At 39.7% G+C, this 25,968-nt stretch overlaps 1 protein-coding gene across 1 annotated transcript in view; it reads right to left on the reverse strand.

Moving 5' to 3' along the window:
* Positions 1-25,968, reverse strand: part of MAP7 (microtubule associated protein 7) — a 201,591-nt gene that overhangs the window by 70,545 nt on the left and 105,078 nt on the right. The window lies entirely within an intron of this gene.

Raw genomic sequence — 25,968 nt, forward strand, 5'->3', positions numbered from 1 at the left:
AACATAATCTTTCTCTGGTGATCCTCTTCAGTGCCCCTGGGTCCCCGTAACAAACATCTATCCTAACTGAGTATCATATAACAGCAGATCATGAAGGAGACTAAATAGACCTCAAAACATGTTCAGAATAAGCAAATTTTCTAAATAATTCCTGACGAATGCTTGTTTTTTCTTTCCTGCTGTAATTTGCTTTATTGTCCTGAAGTTCAAATACAAAAAATAAATTTCAATTAAACTGGAGGTTCTGGTTATACAAATTCCAATTTATCTACATCCGACTGTTGCTGGATCCACTCTATTTGAACACCAGAGGTATATCCATTCACGTATTATCATCTGGCTCTGAGGAATTCATTTCTATCCCAGAAGGCCCTTTGAGTCATATTCATAACAAGACATTTAAAATCCATCTTAAAATTTTTCTATATTCATGTAAAACTATAAGTTAAATTTAGCAAAATAGAATTTTAAAAAGTTGGCAAGCTGTTTAGTCTTAGACGACATATATACTGCTATTTTCTAAGCGTTAGGTTGGACATTTGTCTAAAGTTTCCAACTATCTTTGAGCTTTTATATCATTATATCCCTTCCACCACTATAAGAGTCCATTTCTCCAAGAGCTTCTTTGGTTAGAATTGTACCATGGTAAGAACAGAGACGTAGACTCAAACAGACCTAGGTTCAAACCTGAGACCTGCTACTTACTAGCTGAGTGACCTTGAGAACATTACTTAACTTCTCTGAGTAGGTGATATGGGGGTGATACTGCCTAACTCACAGGGTTGTTGGAGGAGTAATTGAGAAGATGTATGTTAAGGATCTTCCGTAGGGCACACAGCAGGAGTTTAACAAATATTCAGCCCCTTTTCTCCCCAATTTTATGCTCTTCCATAAAATTCCAGGGCATCCCACACTCACAGCAGGCCATGCAGTATGATTGTGAGCTTGGAGGTCAAGAGAGGGGGCTCTGGAGTCAGATTTGGCTCAGCCATTTGTGAGCTGTCAATCCTCAGTGAGTCACTTAACCTCTCTGTCTGAATTGCCCCATCTGTAAACAGGGAAAGCACTTTCGGAACAGTGACAATTAAATGACAGAATAAAAGAATTGAACAACTTAGCTCACTGCCTAGCCCATGCCAAGGCTGAATAAAAGGTAGGGAGTGTTTTTGAATCTCTCCCCACTCCTTCCACAGCGTGGAACACTGGGTTTCTATTTCCCCAGGGCTCTGTTCACACCCAGCACTGACAGGAAAAGCAAACGTACATTAACTTGGCGAGGGTGGTCTTAACTGTTTGGTCCTAAATTACAAATTGACCCAACATGCCAGGAAGGTCTGGCTCTGCTGCTGGTGAGTGGGGGAGGCATCTTCAAGTGAGCTCCAATCATGCCTTGTGGGGTCTCAAGGAGGCCGGACTTATTGCTATGGTTTTTAGTGTCCACCTTGGTTTGGAAGGAGTCCCTGGGTGGTACAAACTGGTAATGCAATTGGTTGATGGTACAGGTCCACTCAGAGGTGCTGAGGAAAAAAGGCCTGGCAATCTACTTCCAAAACATCAGCCACTGAAAATCCTGTGAAGCACAGTTCTACTCTGACACACATGGGGTCACCACGAGTCAAAGGTGACTCGATAGCAACTGGTTGGTTGGTTTGTGTGTTTTGTGGTTTGGGAAGAGGTAATTGTTAGTCCTTCTGGGGCCTGGGGCCTGGCAGGATGACAGTTTTCTGAGAATTATATGAGCCTTTAAAAACAAATCTCAATCATTATAATGAGAAAATGAAATCTTGTGTGTTTTGTTTTGTTTGTTCCTTTATATAAAATGTAGGGAATTTCATTGCTTGTAAATAAAATGAAAACAGGAATTTATTCATTTTAAGATTTCCAAAATCTAAAAATCTGGAAACCTTGGGTAACTATCAGATAGGATCGCATTTACCATTTTTTAAATACCATTTTGATGGACTCAGATGGTTTTCCGGTATTATTTATTGGAATCTCTTTCTTTTCTTTTTATTTTTAGGAAATTAAGCCATCAACTAGGATGTTCAATAAGTCTTAGCCAGCCTTATAAAATCTTTATTGATCTTCCGGCTGGCTTGAAAGCTTTATTCCATTAGTATCACATGTAAGAGTGCTAGAGTAAAGGCAAGGGGAAGGAGAAAGAGACACGCACCATTGTGGTCTGGGGCTCTGTCTCTCTCTAATGCAGGCTGAGGAAAATATAGAGGCAGCAGACATTTGGAGCCTTCGCCTAGTAAAAATTTTGCAGCTCCATTTAAGTGCCGCAAATGTGCCTTTACGATCCACATACCCTAACGATTCGGTGCCTTCCTTGCAATGTCTTCCTATAAAGGTCATAGGTTCTCACTGCTTTGTTTCTATTTTTGGTATATGCTCTGGTCAAAATAACCAGTCAAACAAATCACTTGTTAATTTAGGCAAATTGCTTGCTCTAATAAGACACTTGTGACTAAAACCTAGGATCCTCCTGAGTTTAAGTCTCACGGAATGATATGTGGACTTGACATCCATAAAGATAATGTATTTCAGTCATTATTTCTAATAAAACACGGAATATGTGTTAGGAAACAACACAAGTTTAGCCCTCAATTTTCAGCTTTGTATAGGACTTCTTTGCTATATTGTTCAGTTGGACTCTGTGGACATACAGGCCCCGGGCTACACAGACAGCTTTGGGACGGTAACCTAGAACACAAAAGTAGAGGCTGAACCACATGAAACTGCCATTTTTGTATTAAAAATTACTGAATATTAGGAATTTCAAATGTACCAATCTAGTAGTTCCCACCTACCTGTGCACAAAAGTTAACATGGAAGACCTGGGACTACTATCCCTACAAAGGCCTGCAAGGTTGGCCCTTGGCTGATATCGGGGAACCTGGATTTCAGGAGAGTTCTACCATACCCTGCTAAGAATGGCTCACTGTACCTAAACTGCCTCTGTAAACAATGTGGTTTCTGCTGAACACTTACTTTCAAAGAGTATGAAATTATATGTGCTAGGCAGATGGTGCCTACATGACCAGCCCCCAGTAGAAACTTTGGGTACTGAGTCCCTGGTACACAACATATCACATGTAGTGTCAGAATTCAATACTGGCCAAATCAAGTACCTCCCGTTTGATTCCACTTGGAAAGGACTCTTGGAAGCTCGCTCTGAGTTTTCTCCAGACTTTACCTCATGAGCCTTTTCCCTTTGCAGATTTTTTTCTTGTATCCTTTCACTATGCTGCTATAGCAACCGAAGCGTGTTATTGTTTTAAAACTGTAACATAAAGTTTATAGAGTAACTTCCATGTGATTCAGAGTGTTTTGCCTGTAATTTTTCACTTTATAATGCTTTCACTCACTTAGCTGACAAATTTTATTGTAATATTTCATATCGAATATTGTGAATACTCTAATTCCCAACAACCAGCGACTTTGTAAATATACAAAAATAACTTTAACAGCTTAACGACCAAGGAAACATTGCATCAATTAAAATTCTGACGCACAAGTTTCAAAGGTTACATGTATGACACCTGGTAGACACATCAAAGAATGTTAGTTTATGCACCTTCCAGGTAGAGTGCTAAAATCTGAGCAATCTTCATAGTATTCAAGTACACACATATTTTAAAATGAAAATGTGGGTTCTTTTATTTTTTTTAAGACACAATCTTTCAACCCACAGGAATGAAATTAAGTCCCACTGATTCTTGTGGGACATTGTGTATCGGGGATGAACCTAAGCTTGGCACAGTACATTCCAGCAAATGAAAAGCTTTGCCGGGGAGCATGGCGGCTGAGCCTCCCTCACCGTTAGCTTGCTACCTTGGTGTTTGGGCTAACGTAACTGGCTCTGTAACTGCCAACATGAGTAGTTTCTAAGTAACCCAGAAAGCTCTGAGCTAAATCACCTGTCTCGATTTAGCCATCGTAAAAAGGTAAAGACTTCTACCTTATAGAATCCTAGACGGAGCAAATATGACAAGTTGAGGCAAAATAATTTTAAATACAAAGGTCTTTTGCAAATTTCCAAAGGGCAACAAGCTCCAAGAAAGCTAGCCCCAGCAGAAATTGAAAAATATGGTGGTCTAAAAACATACTGGATACGGTTATGAACTAAAACAGGCCACCTGAAGAAAAAGACAGATAGGAAGGCATAGTATCCACCAAATTCTTCAGACTAAGATGAACGGTGAGGGGAGGCTTCTTGTGGTTTCTATGGCTGGGGGAAATAGACCGTGGGTTAGGATTTTTCTCCACCTCATAATACTTTCGTTCATTTAGCTCATTTAGGGGCAGCACGTTTCCCATGTGTGTCTCTCAAGTAACTGTGATTTTTATCTTATAAATTAACCTTCAGAAACCAAGGTCCTATGCTAAGTGAAAGAAGCCAGGCACAAAAGGTCACACATTATATGTTCTATTTATATGAAATATCCAGACTAGGCAAATCCATGGAGACACAAAGTAGATTAATGGTCGTTTTAGGGCCTGGAGGGTAGGGTGGAGAGGGCTGGGAAGAAAAGCAGAGTGACTGCTAGTGAATGAGTAGGGGGCTTCTTTTTGGGGTGATGAAAGTGTTGTAATACTGATTGTGATGATTGTTGCACAGCTGTACAATTATATTACAAACCACTGAGTGTACACTTTAAATGCGTGAAGTCTATGGTACGTGAATTGTATCTTCACAATGTTGCTTCAAAAAAAAAAAAAACCTAGTCACTCATAAACTGCTCTGAGGCAAAAGGTCTTATTTTATTCTTCATCTTGCTCAAAATATATTGTTCATTTCATTTAATTAACCATTCTCTAACAGACACTTGTTTTTATGTTACTGCAGCTCTTCAGTTTTCTTCCTATACTCATTGATTCAGACAGCACCCTACTCAGTGGGGCAACTCGTGATTATTATTGGCAAAAAATAACAATAATGATGAGGAGGAACAGGGAAGGAGGAGAAGAAGAGAATAACGTTATCTCTTTCTACCAGTTCTTTTTTCTTCTCTTGCCCTCTAATTTTAGGTTACTTTCCAAAACTGTGTTTTGGAGCTTTTGATTCCCCCCAATAAACTCTCCCCTTCTCAGAAGAATTGCCTCCTAGTATGGCTGAAGTACCACCTCTGTGTCAGTCACGTCAAATCTGCATTTCTAAATATGTTCTCTCAATAGACTTCCAGACAGGGCATATATGCTCATGTATTTCTGCTATCACTTGAAACTATGTCACTACTGTCCCTCCAAGACTGATGTCAGCCTCTGTGACCATTAATGGAACCACCATATTCCCAGGTTCAGAAACATTATATAACTTTTTCAATAAACATTTACAGGCACCCCCATGGGCCAGCCACTGTGTTAGGCACTAAGAATACAAAGATCATAAGATATAAAGATGCTTATCATTCTTTGGAGGAGACATAAACACAAATACATAAAATTGTAACAACAGAATAATTCAATTTTTAAAAAATTAAGGAAAAAAAAACCCATAAGTCAATAACCAAATAAATGATATAGGTAAATGCTATAGTGATTCAGAGGTGGGAGAAGGAGCCAGGGGTGGGTAATAGTGATGAAAAACTCCATTGTAGAACAATTTGGAAGAATGGAGGGAATCTGTAACAGTGAACAGTAAGGTGGAGGGCATTCCTGACTGGGACGTAGCATGAGCAAAACTACCAAGGCAGAAAACTGTGAGAGCTAATGAGAAGACTGCGCTTCAGAACAGTGGGAGTAGGAAGGCAGGCAGCTGAAAATAAGACCAGAAACAGGCTGAGGTCAACGCCTCCTCGAATTCCAAGGGTTTGAACTTTAACTTGAAGGCAATAGAACTACATCGCATTGAACTTCTAGCTGGGAACTACCTCAGTTTCAGTGGGTTCTGCATAAATGACAAACGAATCCTGACAAGCCTACAGGAAATGTTCATGTAAAATAGGTTACGATCCTAAAAGAAAAAATAAAAGGAAATTAAAAATAGGCATCTTAGATTGTACAGAACTATCCAGATTGTACAGAATTATACAAATCTCCGCCTTCCATATAGTTTAGTAAATTATTCAGATTTTTCCAAATTACCCTTCTTAACATGTACTAAGGGAGAACCACTTAACAACTAAGGAAAATAGGTTGTCTCCAAGTAAATGGAGTCAGAGGCATTTAGTCTCTACTAACATGAATGAACATGGTGAAACTTAGGCCTATAGCAGAAAACAGCAGGGAAAACTGGAGTCAGTAGGGTCGCCTCGAGGGCAGCTAGCGTAGCTGCAGACGGGAATGCTCCACTTCACTGGGCAAACTTAGGTATTGGGCCATGGCAATTTAAGTAACTGGAGATGCTGAAGACAGTGCCGGGAACCTTAAAGTCTAGTTTTCTCCTCTTCCCCAGAATAAAATCATTTCGTGGTATAGTGCAATATCTAGCCACATTTCACTGACATAGCAATAACAACGATGAACTGTTTATATGCTATTATTCATTTCTTGTTGTAAATACAAATGTTATCTAAGTCATACATAGGATCTTCCTTATTCTGCTGAGAGAAACAATTTGGTTAAGATTTTCTTTATATTTCATGCGCTTCAGATAGCACAAAGTGTTATGACTTGGTGGCTACAGGAGATGCATTAGAGGCTGACAAACTGTGGAGGCTTTGCAATTTGGGGGGAGCTCATTCAGAAATGATGACAGTAACTAAAAGTCATTGATTTTTCCATTTCTTCATAATGGAAAAAAATTATAACACTAACAGAAAATGATATTCAACCAAAGACAAAGAAGTTTGTTCAACCCTGAGATAGTACAAAAACCCAGCATGATAACTTTGATTTTATAAATTCAGACCAACACAGTGTACAGTAATGAATGTGATTTATGGAGACAGAATTCACCAGAGGCATCACTTCTTATTTTAAAAGCTGACACTAAGGCATGAAGAATGGGACAGAGGTATGTAGGTGTTTATTAATAATTTATAATCCATCAACTTCCAAAAAGAGCTAGAGGCAGATGCACTGAACTGTCAATGTGTATACATGAGATGATAAAACTATTGACATAACTATAATTTTTTCTTAAAAAAAAAAAAATCCATTTTGTCTGCTAAATTTGCCTACTAGTTTTCCTCCAAAGAGCTGATGTCTAATCTCAGCCATCATCCTCTGAGTTTACAGAACCATAGGTACCCTCCAAATAAATAGAATTGGAGGCATCTAGTCTTTGACATACAGGCAGGTACAGATCTATGACAATTTTCTACTTGATGAGAGCAACATGAGGGCAGGGACCAGGCCTTGATTCACATAGTTTTATATCTCTTATTTTCAGTGCACTATCTGGCACATATGTGGCAATGAATAAATGCTTAAAGAAGCAAAGTGAGAGAGAGAGAGAGGTGGTTGGTAGGCCCTGTGGCAAATTGTGGCAAAGGTCCAGAAAAGCATTAATGACAAAGTTGTTGTTAGTTGTTGTCAAGTCTATTTTGAGTCATGGCGACCCCATGTATGCAGACTAGAACTGCTCCATAGGGTTTTCAAGGCTGTGACTTTTTGAAAGCAAATCCCTAGGCTTGTCTTCCGAGAAGCCTCTAGAGGGGTTTGAATTGCTAACCTTTCAGCTAGTAGCAAAGTGCTTAACTGTTTGTGCCACCCGGGGACCTTAATGACAATAGGTAAAAAGAAAAAACAATACATGTTCTCATTTTTGGTGACTGCTAAGGTTGTAGGGAAAAGGTGACAAGAGCTGTCAAATCATAAAGTAGCATTCATTCCACGTCAGAAAAGGAAGAAAATATTTAATGTTATTCTAGGATGGTTTTAACATTACATCAGGCGAAAGATTCAAAATCAGATGACTGTTTTTGTAGCCACATAATAGAAAGCTTTGCCCAGTATCATTCATATTGAGTCTCAAGAATTAGAGAGACAAACTCCAAGCACAACAGAACACTGCCTATACTGCACAGGAAAAAGTATGCGAATATTGCAGCATCTACCAACAGTATCAGAAAGGCTACACAAACATTTCGGCTTTGAGAGATTTAAACCCCAACTCTTTTCCAAAGCAATTTAATAAATTTGGTTTGATAATCTGCTTCTTAAAACCCAAAGAAACACCCATCTTAGCTAAACAGAAGGAAAAAGATATTCCAGAAAAGCCTGTGTTCCGTATACATTGTGGGACCTATTGGCAAGCACGGATAAAGCTGTTTTGTTTACCACTAAAGGCAGCTCCTTGATTACACTACAAATTCCTTCTGATACATTGAGCTGACAGGAGTAAACATCACACACTTTAAAAAAAAAAAAAAAAATCACACACTTTAAATTCAACCAAAAAAGGCTTTCATCTAGCATAAAAACATAAAACAAAAACCCTCCCTTCAGCCAGATGGCAACATTATAAATAGAACAGAAATTGCTGTATTTTCCACCTATGTTAATATAAACCAGATTAAAAGACAGGCCTTTTCATCCCTGTTGGTGATTTACTTTCCTGGCGACTTATCACTAGTCACAATGCTAGCTGCTACACACATTATCTCTGCCCCATAATCTGAATAATGTTTGTGACTAAGCAAAGTACTGGGCAAAGTACACAGAAGGGGAAAAAAGCCTAAGCCTATTAGACCTTGCCAGTTACACTGAGAAACAGTAAATTACAGAGACAGTAGTTACTGGTCTAAATTTCAACAGCTGGATATGGAGTCTATCAAATTAGACCCAATTCAATTAAATTCAATGTGTAATTAAAACAAACTATTTAAACAACTTCGAATAGAAAAAGAATTCAACTTTATTAGACTCTGCTTAATTAAAGCAACCTATTGCATTTTTACTTTTAAGAGGATAATGATTTACTTTAATGAAAGCTAAAAGGGCTAATGCCAGGACTTCATAAAATGATTACTACTGGCCACAATATAGGGAAATTTTTCATAGTTAAAAATAAAATCATCAAGGCAGAAAATGTATAGTTCTTAGAAATAATTCCAAATAAACAGTGGGCTCAGTTTTAAATATCAGTTTTACAAAGAAATATGAATTTAATTTTAATCCTATTGAATATTAGTTAATTGAATAAGTTTAATTAGTGAGATAAACACACATATACATGATTGCAATATATCAACAATCATTCCTTCCCTGTAAAAAAGCATACATTAGCCACACCCTCTCCCCCTTTAGTTACCCTGGGTCTGAAAATATTACACGGGTCGGGTGATGAAATCTCGTACCTTCTCGCTCCATACCACCCAGGTACCACATTCACATAACTTTTAGTACAGTATATTGTTGCAATTGTTCTTTTTTATTATTATTATTGTCAATTTCTTACTGTGTGTAATTTATAAATTAAATTTTATCATAGGTATGTATATATAGGTCAAAACATAGTATGTATAGAGTTTAGGGTTGTCTGCAGTTTCAGGCATCCATGGGGGTCTTGGAATGTATCCCCAGGGAATACGGGGGGACTACTGTAGTAAAATCTCCCACTGCCATCGAGTGGATTCCCCATAGGGTTTCCAAGGCTATAAATCTCTACGGAAGCAGACTGCCCTATCTTTCTCTCTCAGGGCTCCTACTGTAGTAGAATACTTAACTTTAAATTCTCTTACATAAACTTGGTGTAACTCAATGGGAATTAATGGTAAATACTGAAAAGTTGATCCCAATTTATTTCAGGTGACCAGAGAACATTTAATTGCCATAAAGTCTGTTTAAAATTATGATACAAGCCAGTCTACCATCCTGCCCCAAGCTGCATTAATTTGTATATCTGTGACTTTGTTTTTTTCCCTCATTGGAAAACCAGCTTCACCGGCTCTCTAACTATTGAAATCTAATTCAATTTTCATGGTCCAGCTCAAGTCTCTTTCTCATTAAAGTTTTTCTAGCTATGTCTACCTCCACCACATTTCTTTCTCTGGCTTCTACAGTTCGAGTGTGCCTTACTCTTCGAGGGTGCTTAGAATTTGATTTATCTTTATTTTCAGAATCTATATTCCCAAAATGAGCTCTAAACTCCGATATTCTTACAAAAGGCAGAACAAAAAGAGTGTTCTCTATAGTCAAAAACAATTGGGGAAATGTCTGCGGCAATATTTCACTCTTGGAAATCCATCCTGCAAGTTTGCAGATGGAAAGGAACAACTCAGAAAAGGAGGGTAAGAAAGGTTGCACAACTTGAGGAATGTAATCAGCATCGCTGAATTATGCATGTAGAAACTGTTGAATCGGTACATATTTTTGCTGTGTATATTCTCAATAACAACAAAATACAATTTTTTAAAAAGGGGGGGAAAAAAGGCTTGCATAGAGAGGGCTCTGTGGCATTCATTCCATGGAGTTACCTAATAAATACCCATTCTCAGTACCTCTTTTCTAACACTTTGATTGGCTGTGGGACACAGTTCTGGTCAATTAGTGGACAATTGAAGTTGTTAGGTGTGGCGTGTGGGATTGCTCCTGAGCAGGCTCAGGTGGCATGGACCTGTTTGCTCTTCACCCCTCCTTTATTCCTGCTTAGAACATGGATATGAAGCTCAGGTATAGCATCATCCTATAACCAGGAGGCTATCGTGAGGGAAAAGCCAAGGGAAAACCTGAGACTTGGCCCTGATATCTTTGAACTATTAAACCAGTACCAGCGACTACTCTTCACTTTTCCGGTAGGTAAGAAAAAGAAAAATCCAATTTGTTTAAATAATTATTATTATTGGTTCTGTACTCATAATTAAAAGTAACTCCTAAATTGATAGTGTTTTCATTAATGCAGAATGAAGCTTAAGTGCCTTACCCTTGGAATTCAAACGTTTCCCAAAATTGGCCCCCGCCTACCCTTCTAGCTTCCACTTTTTCCATTCAATCAGCGGTCCAACCCCAGTCAAGAGATCATTGATGGCTGCAGGTGAGACTCCAAACAGGCTTTGGAGGTGGATCAGAGTCAGATGTGGTGGAGGATTTGATATTAAGTAGAGGTTTGGGGATACTAAAAGGCTGTGAAGCAAAATGAAAGGCAAAAACAATGTACGCAAAACTAGGTGGTGGTTAAAAAAAAAAAAAAACCCCACTGCTGTTGAGTCGATTCAGGCTCACAGCAACCCTATAGGACAGAGTAGAACTGCCCCATAGGGTTTCCAAGGCTGTGAATCTTTGTGGAAGCAGACTGCCACATTTTTCTCCTGTGGAGCAGCTGGTGGGTTCAAACCATGGACCTTTTGGTTAGCAACCCAGCACTTTAACCACTGCGCCACGAGGGCTCCTTAGGTAGTGGTTAGATGATAAAAATATCTCATATTCTGTCTTAGACAGTGGACTTTCAGTCAAGGCATTCACAACCAGGCTAGTCACACTGAGGGATTCTGTACTTATTTCCTATTTTAGCACTTCCTTTAATTGGTACATCAAGAATCCCAAGTATTATAATTTCTTCCAGAAGTCAGAAGGCAAGACATGTTTGTGTGGTTCGTTTTCAAGTTCAGTGGCGTAGTTCACTCTGTTTCACAGTGTGGCTCAGTGGTGAACAGTGGCGTCACCAGAGGGGCATGGGGGTGCAGACCACACCAGGTGACGCTGTCAGAGCAGGTGACACCAAAATGACTGTCCATAAAAATTTTTGTGCGGTATTTCAGCAGAGATTTATTTTTTATAAAAATACCCCTGTAGTTAGTTTTAACATCAAAAAACTTTTTGTAAGCTCAGCTTACATTATCGATATACCTACAAGGCTAAAACTCTATGCTAATTTACTTTTTGAGCCTTCTAATGTGTTCTGGTCCGAGCTGTCATTATTACCCAATTACAATGACGCTGTCAATCACCTGGTCTTGTCTGCAGGCGCTACAAGAATGTGCTGTTGTTTTCATTGCTGCTGGTGTTTCTTTAGTTACTGATTTTGTCAAATTTTCTGGTGTTTTAGCTATAATATTGTCATAATTAGCATGGTGTGGGGGGTGACACCATGAGTACCCACTGGGTGACACCAACCCTAGTGATGCTACTAGTGGTGAATCATTTCTTTCTCATCTATATACTTTCATGTGTACATAAATGATTTCCCTGGTGATGTTCTACAGCTTTATACACAGATGTTGAAATAAAACATTCTGAGACAGCATAGATGAAATCTTAGAATGAATAATCTCTTCAAATCCTGTTTCTCAGTTTAATTCTATGGTCATCAGCATGAACTAACACTGATAAAATTATCTTGCTAAGGCAAAAAAAAAAGTGAGTTTTAAGATAAGGGGTAAAATTAATGGTTCCACGTGGAAGGCTAAATGTAGAGGAAACAATCAATCATCATGTATGCATTAAATTAATTGAGAATGTGTACACTAGAATTATGGTGGCCCAAAGCAATACATCAAGGTATTGTATATGTGTCAAGATATTATAAATACATACCTATGTCTAAGCATTTACTATTCCAAGTTAATTATTTGGGTATTTCCAGTGGTGTGTATATGTAAGAGCCTGTAAAAACATTCCTGCAGCATTTGGGACTATTAACTTCCTGTTAGTCAACAATATATATGCATTTCAGACAAAAAGTAAATGAAAAAAGAAAAAAAAACAATGATTTATGGTCAGATCCAAGGTAACTTAATGTACATCCACGTGACCAGAATAGAGTGATCTTAGGTTATAGTTTAACACATCTAGGACAGTGAGCTTGCTCACAGAGCCTAAAAAACAAACCCAGTGCCATTGAGTGGATTCCAATTCATAACGACCGTTTAGGACAAAGTAGAACTGCCCCACAGGGTTTCCAAGGAGCGCCTGGTAGATTCCACTTGCTGACCTTTTGGTTAGCAGCCAAGTTCTCAACCACTACTCCACCAGGGTTTCCTACAGAGCTTAAAATAAAAAAAGAAACAGTGCTCCTAATATTATGAAAGAACTGGTGTGTGTGTGTGCGTGTGTGTGTATATATTTTTTGCTTGTTAATTTTATAGTTTTATGTTTTCTCAAATAAATGTGTTCATGCATTTTCTCTCCCTCACCCCTTAGATAAGAACATGCCAGGGTTTCAAACTTGGTGGTTTAGTGGTAGAATTCTCACCTTCCATGCAGCAGACCTGGGTTCAATTCCTGTCCGATGCACCTCAAGCACAGCCACCACTCATCTGTACTTTTACTTTGCTCCTATGATGCTGAACAGATTTCAGAGGAGCTTCCAGACTAAGACAGACTAGGAAGAAAGGCCTGGTGAGCTACTTCTGATAATCAGCCAATGAAAACCCTGTGCTGGTGGTAAAGGTGACACTGATCCAATTTGTGGTGCGATAGATAGCTTCTGTGTGGTCTTTTTCGCCATCATGGTCTTGTAACTCCCACTCAGGTGACTGGGCGGGACTGTTCAAAGAGGGTAATTATAGCTTACCAAAGGGATTGGTCAGTTCTGTCATTCTGCTGGGCTTGAAATGAGCCACCCCAGAGGTAGGAAAGAGAGGACCATACTACCACCAAAGAACAACAGCCAGAGTGGAGAGCACGTCCTTTGGACCTGAGATCCCTGTGCTGAGAACCTTCTGGACCCAGGAGACAGAGAGCTGTAACACAGAAGACAGCAGGAAGTAGCGGCAGAGCAACAGCAGCAGGTCAGACCAGCAGAAGACAGCGCAGTAGGCTTCCTCACCCAGGGAGCGAGAGAGCTGAGTGTCTTGGCTGCCTCTGGGGATTTATTGGCATGGGCTAAAAGAGCTTTGTAACACTTGCCTGAGCAGGGCAGAGGCCTAGGGCCAGAGAGAGGTGTGCTGTGAGCACAGCTGAAAAGAGGCTGTCCTGATGGAAGAACTGTATCTTGAATGTTCCTGAGACTGAATTGTAACCTGTCACTTCCAAAATAAACTCCATAATTTATGAGTATTGTCTGTGAGTTCTGTGTGGCCATTGCAATGAATTATCGAACCCAGCAGAAAAGTAGAGTGCCATGGAAGAGATGGTTGGTGTCAAAATTGGTAAAGATGGCAGAGAGAAGAGCCCTATCTGACTTCCACCTCATAGGAATCAGCCTTGGGCTGTTGATCTTAATTCTCTTTCCCCCCTGTGAAGTTAGAGGAGGTCAGACGCTGCCCCCAAGCCATTTTTACACAATTGCATTGTGCATGGGGTCGCCAAGAGTTGGGGGCCAGCCAACTCAAGGGCAGCCAACAGCAACAACAAATACTATTACCTAATATTGGGTATTGAGCAAAGAAGCATGACTACTCAAGCACAACATCAAATTTCTAAAAGAAGCAAAATCACTCGCAACACAAGAATGAAAACAATGGCTTAGAAGCCACACAAAGTTCATAAGGGAAGAGTAAGCTTCAAACCTTTTCATTGAAAGACTGACAGGTTGGCTACAGAAGGACTACATTTTATCTTCTCTATCAGCTATTCTATAATGTATCACAGGAGTAGCTGTTAGCTCACTTATAAAAAGAAATAAAAGTAAAATTTTGCAATTGATTATTTAGCCTAATCTTATTTTTTAAAATAACATTGGCCTTTTCAACACTATAGAAAAAAAAAAAAAAGATTAAAAAAAAATTAAAAAACCCATAATGCCATCACCCAGAAAACCCATTTAGTCTTTTTAATCTCAAGACAAACAAAGCAAAAAAAGTCTACCACATGGTTAGGAAATTTAAATAATACATAAAGCTGTAAAATGAAAAGAAAAAGCCCCCTCCCTTCCTCCTCCTTTCTGGGGCGGGGGCAGTTGGGGGGGTGGAGATGCTTACAATGAACACATATATTTGCTTTCTGTTTATTCAAAACATCATGCTACTTACTTACTCTTTTGTCCCTTCTTTTTCTCATTTGGTAATCTATCTTACTTCGCCTGCTTTTCAAATTTCTCTTCAACTGGACCACATTTCACCATGTCCAATACATGGCTACAGTAATCAGATATTCTCTATCTCATCTTCTCTTTAATAAATTCTCTATTAAATTTCCCTCCCTTCGTGAGGCCCTAGCCCTAACTATTATTTACCTTCCTATATCAACACTGGCACCTGATTCCTCGTCCCTCTCTCCCCCTAGTCAGTATATTAATGTCTTGTATTTTAGGCCTCTCTGCTTCTGCCACTCTGAGCTCTACAGAAAGAGGCAAAACCGTTTCCAAACAAGAACTGCAAAGAAAACTCCAGGGAGGCTTTACTCTCCTGGGAGACAGGATACCAGTGAACAAGAGCAGGAATGGAATCTTGAAGGAGCCACAATGTTAGGAGTGAGTCAGAAGCTTAAAGGCAAGATTTGTTCCATGTGGATACATTCTCCACTTCTTTCCCCTCTCAGTTTTGCAAGCCAAACTGAGCATCAGTTCCAAGCCAGGCTCCTGCCAACTCTGCCAGGAAAGCATCATGGGCTGGGCTGGATTCAAATTGCTTCTCTGGCACTGGACATGGAGCGATGCAGCAGAAGGGTGGAAGAACACTTCTGGTCACCTTCATGCCCGCTCCAACGTCAGAATTATGAGGCCGTTAAGCCAAGGAATGTTTCCGATGACACAGGTGGCAGTGGTGTCCTGGTGAAGAAGGTCGATGACGCCTGCATGGACAGATAGCACTGACACCTGCCTTGTAGGCGGGCTCTGCACAGATGCTGTATTAGAACACAAATTGCCAGCTACTTTCAGGGGCATATGATTTGTTGTCTGAAAATACATTTGACTGTATTAAACAATTAAGACTATCACCTTGGAGTGAAAAGAAATGTGACTAAGCAAAGACTTTGTTAAATCAGAGATTAAATACCAGGCCAGAAAAAAGGGTTTAAATAATAAAGCATTCCTTCAGCCTTACATAGGAAAGAAAAAACTAAAAATAAACAAAAAACAAATCCATTGCCTTGGAGTCAATTCCAATTTATAGGGACCCTATAGGATGGAACAGAACTGCCCTGTAGGGTTTCCTAGGCTATAATCTTTAAGGAAGCAGGCTCCACATCTTTCTCCCACTGAGCGGCTGGTGGGTTTGAACTGATCACCTTTCGATGAGCCTCCAGGGCTCCTATCTTTCTATTAGACTTGACACTTTAATGAGCTGTTCCATCTCTTTAATTTGCCATATTCAGTATGTCACCAAATAGAGGATCTCAAATTTTGGAAACTGTCAATACCTAAATGCAGTAACAAACTAAAACAAAACAAATGGAAGGACAGTACTACAATCCCAACCTGAAGAACATCAAAACAGGAGAGCAGTTTTACAGAGTTCTGTCAACTTTCAAAAGCACAAAGACAACTGCGTGGCAGGCATCATAACCTGGCAAATGGTATGGCGCCAGGCAGAAAGGTTCTTTCCAGGGCAGAGGGAAGGGCCCATAAAAGAACACTAATGGCTATCCTGTGTACAGTCTGCAATTTATATACTCATCCTTCAATAAGTCTATTCATTTAAAGTTTGTTATTTCCATTTTAAGTAAGAGAATCCAATGACAAATTCTAAATCTAAGTTATAGGTCCTTCAGGGCCATGAACAGTTACTGAGGCAAAACTAAGCTGATAAAACTAACTCCTTTTTTCTAAGTATTTTTGGAATGTACTTTATGTGACCATAATGCCCATTTCTTACTTTATGCCTTCCATTTGAGGGTTGGTACCTGGAGCAGTAGAAGAAGCCAGAAGGAAGGAGATGAGGATTGAGAAAGTAAACCTATGGGGACAACTCTTCTGAGAGTTGTAAACAATGTCAGCAATGACTAGAGTGGAGGTGGGGAGTAAGGGAGCTGTTAATCAAGTTGCTCTTCTTTCATCCCAGGGAGCACCAGACCTATTCTCCCCACCCTGTTCTTTATCCAGGAACCTGCTCCTCAGACTCCCAGTCCCATTTTCAAAATTCCAGTAGGGTCAATGCCCAAAGGGCTAAGCTTTCTAATGAAGTGTGAATGAATCTCATTTCAGTCTCTAAGTATCCTTCAAACCTGACTCTTAGATGGACCAGGAGCAGTCTAAGGGTTAGTGACCAGCAATAAGCTTTCCTTTTAGTTTACAAATGAAACACAAGCCCAAGATGTCTTAAAAGCTTTTTGTTAATTGTATACCTTTTCTTTCATAGCAGTGAAAACCTTAGAAAAATTTCAAAACGGTGTGTACTTTCTATTAATAGTAGGTAGGGAGAGGTTGTGATACTGAGTTTGGTCTCTACATAGATCAAGGAAGGAGAAAAATTAGAGTGGGATGAGGACAGGGCTAGGGAGAAGGGATTGGGAAAGAGGGCAAATCTGCTTTTGAAAGTGTAGAATTTGAGCAAGTTGAGGGTAGATCATTGTACCATGAAACCCCATTGCTGTCAAGTCAATTTTGACTCATAGCAACCCTACAGGACAGAGTAGAACTGCCCCACTGAGTTTCCAAGGAGTGCCTGGTGGATTCAAACTGCCCACCTTTTGGTTAGCAGCCATAGCACTTAACCATTATGCCACCAGGGTTTCCATTATACCATTAACCAAAAAACCAAACCCATTGCCGTTGAGTCGATTCTGACTCATAGTGACCCTATAGGACAGAATAGAACTGCGCCATAGAGTTTCCAAGGAGCACCTGGTGGATTCGAACTGCCATCCTTTTGGTTAGCAGCCGTAACACTTAACCACTACACCACCAGGGTTTCCATTATAAAATTAGTATAGAGTAAATGTTTAATGTGAATGAATAACTCTGAACATACTTTTCATTGAGATTCTGTGATAATATTACTGCATGATAGGTTAAACAGGTTTTTGGGGTTACCAGTTACACGTGCAATATTGTTTTAATGTGAAATATGTGTTCCAACTTTCAACAACCAATTTATAAATGTATGTCTTGAACACAACCCATATATTACGGGAAATGCCTTCTAATACATTTGCTCTCTTTTTTTTAAAGAAAAGCACAACAGTCTAGCAAACATGTATAAAGCAGGGGTCATAGTTAATTGTATGTTAGAATTAGTTAAGAAAGGAAATTTCATAATAAGTAGCATAATAAATTAGCAATTTAGGCTTTAAAAATAGCTCACCTTAGAAACAGTTGTACACATGTTCCTCAATTTCAGCCATCCAATTCTAGATTTGATATTAAATTTTTTTTAGGCAAGATTATCTGTTTGGCTGGTTTTGGCTTTGTAACATTTAGTAGCAAAAACATGGTAACTACTGATGCCTGACAATAACTCATTTTTCATATGTAAAAGATGACTTTTTTACCATCTGAAAACAATGTGGGCAAGCATTTACTGTTCCTTAAAGCATCCTCTGAGGAAAAGAAAAGATTAAAGGAATGGCTAACGTTGTCTCTGAGCCCTGGTGGCGCAGTGGTTAAGAGCTTGGCTGCTATCCAAAAGGTTGGCAGTTGGAATCCACCAGCCACTCCTTAAAAACCCTATGGGGCAGTTCTACTTGGTCCTATAGAGTCGCTGAGAGTCAGAATCAACTTGATAGTAATGGGTGAGGGTCATGTCGCCTCATTAGTGAGAGTTGTGTTTCACTCAAGGAAGCATTTACCTTTTTTCTTCCTATAAATCAGCATATTGATTTTAGAAGATATTAATTGTAAGAAATCACATTAAAATAATACATGGATGTTGGCATTCAGAATGATGAAATTAATGTGTGACTACGTTAAAATGATGATCTAGGTCTTTGCATTGGATAACCAGTGATACACAATCTTTAGCTGCATTAGCACTACTGTCTATAGTAATCTATCAGCTTCAGCTATATGAGCATTAGTGACAAGAAGGTATAATTCCACTGTATGTGGAGTTAGAAATAAGTGTGTCATCGTCATCATCAGGCTGAATCATCCCTCTGTACACATACTGTGCTGAGCTAGACTCAATGGACTAAACAGGCAAACCTCTAGAGTCCTCTTGGATGCCTGGAATTTCACTTGCATTTCTGGTAGAGTAATTGGGTGGCAGGAATCGTTAATGCTTGACTACTAGCCTAAAGCTTGATGGTTTGAACCCACTCAGGGTGCCTCAGAAGACAGGCCTGGTGAACTGCTTCCAAATGGTCAGAGCCTTGAAAATCCTACGTAGCAGTTATTCTCTGCACACTGGGGGTCACCATGAGTCAGAATCAACGCATGGCAACTCACAACAGCTCTACAACAAAGAAAAAATGTTTTACAATGATATTCTTTGTTGTCAGAAACCTTGTTGCATAAGGCAGAAATAATATAAAAGGCATATTCTAGACCTTACATTACGTTCAGTCTTAGGAAAAGTCTCCCACCCTGCCCCTTTCCTTTTTCTCTCCACTGACTCCTGAGTTGTGGAGTCCACAGTGGAGGTGTTCCTCCTTCCCATCCGTGAGACTTGCCCTGTCTGACTCCTTGGTAACTGAACTCGGTAAGGTCTGCAGCCCACTCATGAGAGGCCTGCACCAGAGAGCATCTTACACTGTATTCTCAGCATTGGCAGTGCCGAGAGGGTGGAAGCTTCCCTAACTCCATCCCCAGAGTTAGGGGTCCATTCTGCAGAGACATTCAGAAGCCAAATAGCTTTGTTCCTAAGAAATTAGTCATTAGAATTTGACATATCACTGTGTTATATATTCTTCCCCTGGAGTAGAGCCAGCCCAATCTCCATTAGCAGTTTCCCCAAAACTCACTGCTACTATTAGGAATACAGGCACTGCCCGTGCTGGGGTTATAAAAATACCAATATCGATCTGACATCAATCTGAGGTCCTTCAGCTAAGATTGCCCATAAGAATGACAGAATCATCTAAAATTTTCAGGATATAGACAAAATTTACAAAGTCATTCATAGGGGCCTATCGTGAAACATTAGCTAGCAACGGATTTTAGTTTCCATTTATCTGGAAATTATTCTAAACCAGTTTAAAAGTTTGTTGACTCATTTCATTTGGGGGAGAAAATTAGCCCATTTTGTGAAACTCTAACAAAAAGATTAAAAAAAAAAAAAAGCCAGTAAACTAGTTGTTAAGTCAGCTTCGACTCACGGTGGCCCCATGTGTGTCAGAGTAGAACTGTGCTCACAGAGTTTTTTTTTTTTAAATAATTTTTATTGTGCCTTAAGTGAAAGTTTACAAATCAAGCCAGTCTGTCACATATAAACTTATATACACCTTACTATATACTCCCATTTACTCTCCCCCTAATGAGTCAGCCCGCTCCCTCCTTCCAGTCTCTCCTTTCGTGACCATTTTGCCAGTTTCTAACTCTCTCTACCCTCCCATCTCCCCTGCAAGACAGGAGATGCCAACACAGTCTCAAGTGTCCACCTGATACAAGTAGCTCGCTCTTCATCAGCATCTCTCTCCAACCCATTGTCCAGTCCCTTCCATGTCTGATGAGTTGTCTTCGGGAATGGTTCCCGTCCTGGGCTAACAGAAGGTTTGGGGACCATGACTGCCGGGATTCTTCTAGTCTCAGTCAGACCATTTGGTCTTTTCATGAGAGTTTGGGGTCTGCATCCCACTGTTCTCCTGCTCCCTCAGGGGATCTCTGTTGTGCTCCCTGTCAGGGCAGTCATCAGTTGTGGCCGGGTACCATCTAGTTCTTTTGGTCTCAGGATGATGTAAGTCTCTGGTTCATGTGGCCCTTTCTGTCTCTTGGGCTCATAGTTATCATGTGACCTTGGTGTTCTTCATTCTCCTTTGATCCAGGTGGGTTGAGACCAATTGATGCATCTTAGATGGCCGCTTATTAGCATTTAAGATCCCAGATGCCACACTTCAAAGTGGGATGCAGAATGTTTTCTTAATAGGATTTATTTTGCCAATTGACTTAGAAGTCCCCTTAAGCCATAGTCCCCAAACCCCTGCCCTTGCTCTGCTGACCTTTGAAGCATTCAGTTTATCCTGGAAACTTCTTTGCTTTTGGTCCAGTCCAGTTGAGCTGACCTTCCGCGTATTGAGTACTGTCCTTCCCTTCACCTAAAGTAGTTCTTATCTACTATCTACTCAGTAAATAACCCTCTCCCACCCTCCCTCCCTCCCCCCATCTCGTAACCACAAAAGAACATGTTCTTCTCAGTTTATACTATTTCTCAAGCTCTTATAATAGTGGTCTTATACAATATTTGTCCTTTGCATCTGACTAATTTCACTCAGCATAATGCCTTCCAGGTTCCTCCATGTTACGAAATGTTTCACAGATTCGTCACTGTTCTTTATCAATGCGTAGTACTCCACTGTGTGAATATACCATAATTTATTTAACCATTCATTTGTTGATGGACACCTTGGTTGCTTCCAGCTTTTTGCTATTGTAAGCAGTGCTGCAATAAACATGGGGCTCACACAGTTTTTGATGACTGATTTTTTGGAGGTAGACTGCCAGGCTTTTCTTCTGCGGTGCCTCTAGGTGGACTCAAACCTCCGACTGTCTGGTTAGCAGCCGAGTGTACCACCCAGGACTCCTTACAAAAAGAATGGGCTCAAGCATAGCAACAATTGTGAGGATGGTGCAGGACCAGGCAGTATTTTGTTCTTTTGTGCATAGAGTCACCATGAGTCGGAACTGACTCGATAGCACTTAACAACAATACTACCCGATGATAAAAATCTTGATTATAACTCTTTTTATTTTGATTTGAGATTACTATAAAGCATTTTACAACATCAAATCATGCTTTAAATTATAATTAGAAACGTCTAATCCAGCATCTGCTACTTCTGAGTACTCATCCAACCCTTGCCTAGCACGCTTCAAGTCTACTCTCTCTGGTCTACTATCAGATTAACAAAAAGAGGAAAGAAAAGTTGCCTGAGGCAAGGCAAACAAAAGAAAGAACTCTACAACACCAAAACACCACTACAGACATTCATAATTGACACTGTAAAACACAGACTGCTCATTATAAAATCCAGGCTTTAAAGGGAAAATAAGCAGAATCACTGTAGAGGAAAACTATAATAATAGCAACAGCAGCAGCTACTGCGGGAGCCATTTATCAAAGCCCATCTAATACGATAGGCACTGTGCTAGATGCTTTACACAGGTCACATCTAATCCCTACAACCACTTTGCAAGGCAGGCAATTAGCATGCCCAAATTATACTAAAAAGGAACCCTGGAGCAGCACGCTAGGGCAGCTAACCAAAAGTTTGGTGGTTTGAACCCAGCAAACCCATCCGCCTGGCTCTACAAGCGAAAGACTGGCAGTCTGCTTCTGTAAAGATTGCAGCCAAGAAAACCGTACTTTGTTACACAGGGTTAACTATGAGTTAGAATCTACTCAACGGTACCCAACGATAACAATTACACTGAAAACACAAAAGGCATAGAATAAGTGGTGAGAGCAGGGTATGAATCTAGCTTGGTTTGACTCCAAAATGTGTGTGGTTTTCATTTACCATAGTGATTCTCTAGAAGAGGGTTAGACACTTACTAGAGAATAACTACCTGGAGAATGACTGAACCCTGGTCCAGGGCCCGCAGAGGAGGTGAGTTCTGTTTTCTGATGAGAGAAAGCAAGAGAGGCCTTGTGTCTATGATGACCTGTCCCCACCCCCTGGAGAGTTTCCTATCTGCTTTGTGGAAGTTCAATTGTGCACGTACAAGTACACCTGAAGTCACAGGTGTGTTACTATTTCATAATATTAATGAATTCATAAGAAAGTCAGTTTTAAAGAGAAATCGAGAGGTCTCCAAGACTACAGAATAGGAGCCCTTCAGTAAAATTATAGAAAATCCACTTGAGAAGGAAACCACATTTCTCTTTCTCATTCTCTTCTTCCTGCCCCAGCTTAACTGAAAAGTATAAAATGGAGGGAACAATAAACAATTCCAATAAGTAAAATAGTAGATACAAGATAAACATTCCCACCATGTTCTCTGTCAACCAGCCAGAGTATAACCAACCAACCTACTGCCCAAAAGTCGATTCTGACTCATAGCAATCCTATAGGACACAATAGAACTACCCCACAGGATTTCCAAGGTGACTTGGAAACGGGGTTTCAAAGCTGACTGCCACATCTTTCTCCTGAGGAGCAGCTGGTGGGTTTGAACCACTGACCCATTGGTTAGCAGCCGAGCACTTAACCACCATGTCACCAGGGGTCCTCTATGGGTATTAAAAAAAACCTGTTGCCGTCGAGTCTATTCTGACTCATAGCAACCCTACAGGACAGAGTAGAACTACCCCACGGTGTTTCCAAGTAGCACCTGGTGGATTCAAGCTGGTTACTTCTTGGTTAGCAACTGAGCTCTTAACCACTACGCCGTCAGGGTTTCCCCATAGAGAACAGAGCTGTTCAAAACCTGCATCAATATGCAGTTCAGTTTTAAATTGTACTAATTTATATTTCATCAAAGTGAGACATTAATTTTATGTTCAGTTGTACTGTTGACAGGTTAATACCTAGAACTGTGTACGTGATGCATAAAGTCTTGTGCATAAGCCACAGCCCACACTGCTCCTAATTTACAGGGTTATCTCTAACATGGAGGTCGCACTGATCAACCCCCTCCCTTTTCGAATAGAAATAACTGCTTTCAGAATCTCTATATTTTGCTTCCCACTAAATTGAGTTGTCATGAAGAAACTGAGATTTTCTAGTTCAGAATTAAGCTAGTATTATATGAATAATAACTGGAGCCCTGATGGTACAGTGGTTAAGAGCTGGGCTGCCAACCAAAAGGTCAGCAGTTCGAATCCACCAGCAACTCCCTGGAAACCATATGGAGCAGTTCTACTCTGTCCTATAGGGTCACTATGAGTCAGAGTCGTCTCAACGGCAACAGGTTTTTGGTTTTTTATATGAATAACAGTAGAAATAAACTATTTTTTAACAGTACAGATCTGGAAAAAAATGGAAATCTTGGTAAGACAGCAGAACTGGAAGTTTGTGAGTGTGATGCTGACATACAGACATAAGCAGGGAGTGTCTGGCTAAACAGTTGGCTTCATGCCTGGTCTTGCTACTACTTTGATGGGTAATCCTGGGCGGATGGCTAGTCTAATATTGCTAGCTTCAGTCCGGACTCAGCCTTCCTGATGTGCTGGTCAGGCCGGACAGGTTGGCTTGGAATAGGAGCTTAAAAGCCAAGCACAATCCCTGTGCTGACCAGTCAGCTTCATACTGAACAGAAGAACTGTAGTGTGATCATAGACCAACAGAGCAAAAAAATGGGTGGGAGATATGAGATGGATATTATATAGATACTGCTAAAGGCATAATAATACAAAGACACTGTACTGAGGTTAAAGTCTACTGAGAGAAACAGACATAGAAATAGAAAATATAACGCAGTTTGTACACTTAAAAATGATTAAGATTGCCATATTTTATGCTATGCATATTTTTCCACAATAAAACTTAAAAAATTATACAGATACACACGTACCTTGACTGAGGTACAAACAGCCCATGGATTCGGAGAAAGGCCAGGGAAACTTCCTGGAGGAGGTGGCACCTGAGCTGACTGAAGGAGAACTAGGTGTTGTGGGTGGAGAGCACTTTTCTTACCCCTAGTGTACCTGAAGACCTTCCCTAAACAGATTTTCACCTTTTTTGTATATTGAATTCCTTTGGCAATCTGGTAAAGCCAGCTAGATCCCTTCTCAGATCATATTTTTAAATGCATTAATAAAAAATATACAGCATTACAAAGAAAATACAACCGTATTTACACTATATTTAAAAAGTTATCAAGATATTAAAATACTTATAATGTACAAATATATGTGCTTCTTTATTAGCCTATTAAACAGCAAAATTTAGGGGCATGTCTAACAACTGCCATAATTTCAAAGTAGTGATGAGTTCAAGCCATCTTTTGAGATCTCTGAAACGATTGTGATATGATGTGAAAATACCTGGCTTCTACGGATGCTAATACTCCTGTATGTTTATTGCTCATATTTGGAATTAAAGATAATGTTCAATTTCAGTTAGAGGTTAGTGAAAATAAAGATGAAATTCTTTTCCTCATCCATTTGCAAGCTCCAGGTTAAAAATCCTTATTTAAGGGGAGTGTGGAGAGATGGAGCGTTTTAAGAGAATCGATTTCCAGTATCTTTCCTAAAACCTTTTCCGTCTCGCTTTTCACATCCTCCTCCTTCTACTTTCATAAGAAAGGCACACCGCTGATACACCTTGAATGTTAAGTGGTGCATTGTTCAGGCCCCAAAACCTCTGTTGTGCCACCAAAGTGACAACTTGAAAATGCACTGCTCCTGAAGAGGAGCCTCCTGAGAGGAGGGCAAGAAATATTATGGGAGCAGACCCTTTTCATGCCAGTGACGAGGTTATGCTTTGCCTCTCTTAATGTCATTGTCACAGGGCACAAATAATACACTGTTGAATTAAAAAATACAGTCAGACCTTTTCTGTCATGAAATCATCAGTATGATGTGGATCATGGTTAATTAGGATTGTTTTTCATAAAGTGAATGAGCTAAATCTGTAGTTTCAAGATTTTGATAAAAATGTATTTAAAGCATGCACACATCTATGCAAATTTCTGAAATTATATCTTTTGAAACTAAACTATTTTAAAATAAATAATTTTGGGTTTCAATTTCTAAACCTGTAAAGAGGTATATAGCTTTCCAAATTTCTTCAATGGTACATGCAAGCAAAAATGTTAGAAGCCTGACTAATGCTTCTCAAAGTCCATAAGCCTCCTTCATCAGAAACGTGGGTATCTGGCAGATTCCTATGCCCTACCTCAGACCTACATAATTTGAATCTCTAGGGGTGGGCCCTGGCAATTTGTACTTTTTTTTTTTTATTGTGTTTTAAATGATGAAAAGTTTACACAACAAATTAAGTTCCCATCTAACAATTTTTTATACAAATTGTTCCAGTGACATGGGTTACAATTTTAACAATGTGTCAGCATTCTCTTTGTTTCCATTCTGTTTGTTCTGTTTCCACTGATCTAGTTTCCTTCCCTTGCTTTTTCATCTTTGCTTTTGGGTAACTGTTGACTGTTTGGTCTCATGTAGTTGATTGTTTAAGGAAGCACATTACTCAGGGGTGATATTGTTT

The sequence above is a fragment of the Loxodonta africana genome, chromosome 1 (genome assembly GCF_030014295.1).
Source record: "Loxodonta africana isolate mLoxAfr1 chromosome 1, mLoxAfr1.hap2, whole genome shotgun sequence".
In the NCBI taxonomy this organism is placed as follows: Eukaryota; Metazoa; Chordata; class Mammalia; order Proboscidea; family Elephantidae; genus Loxodonta; species Loxodonta africana.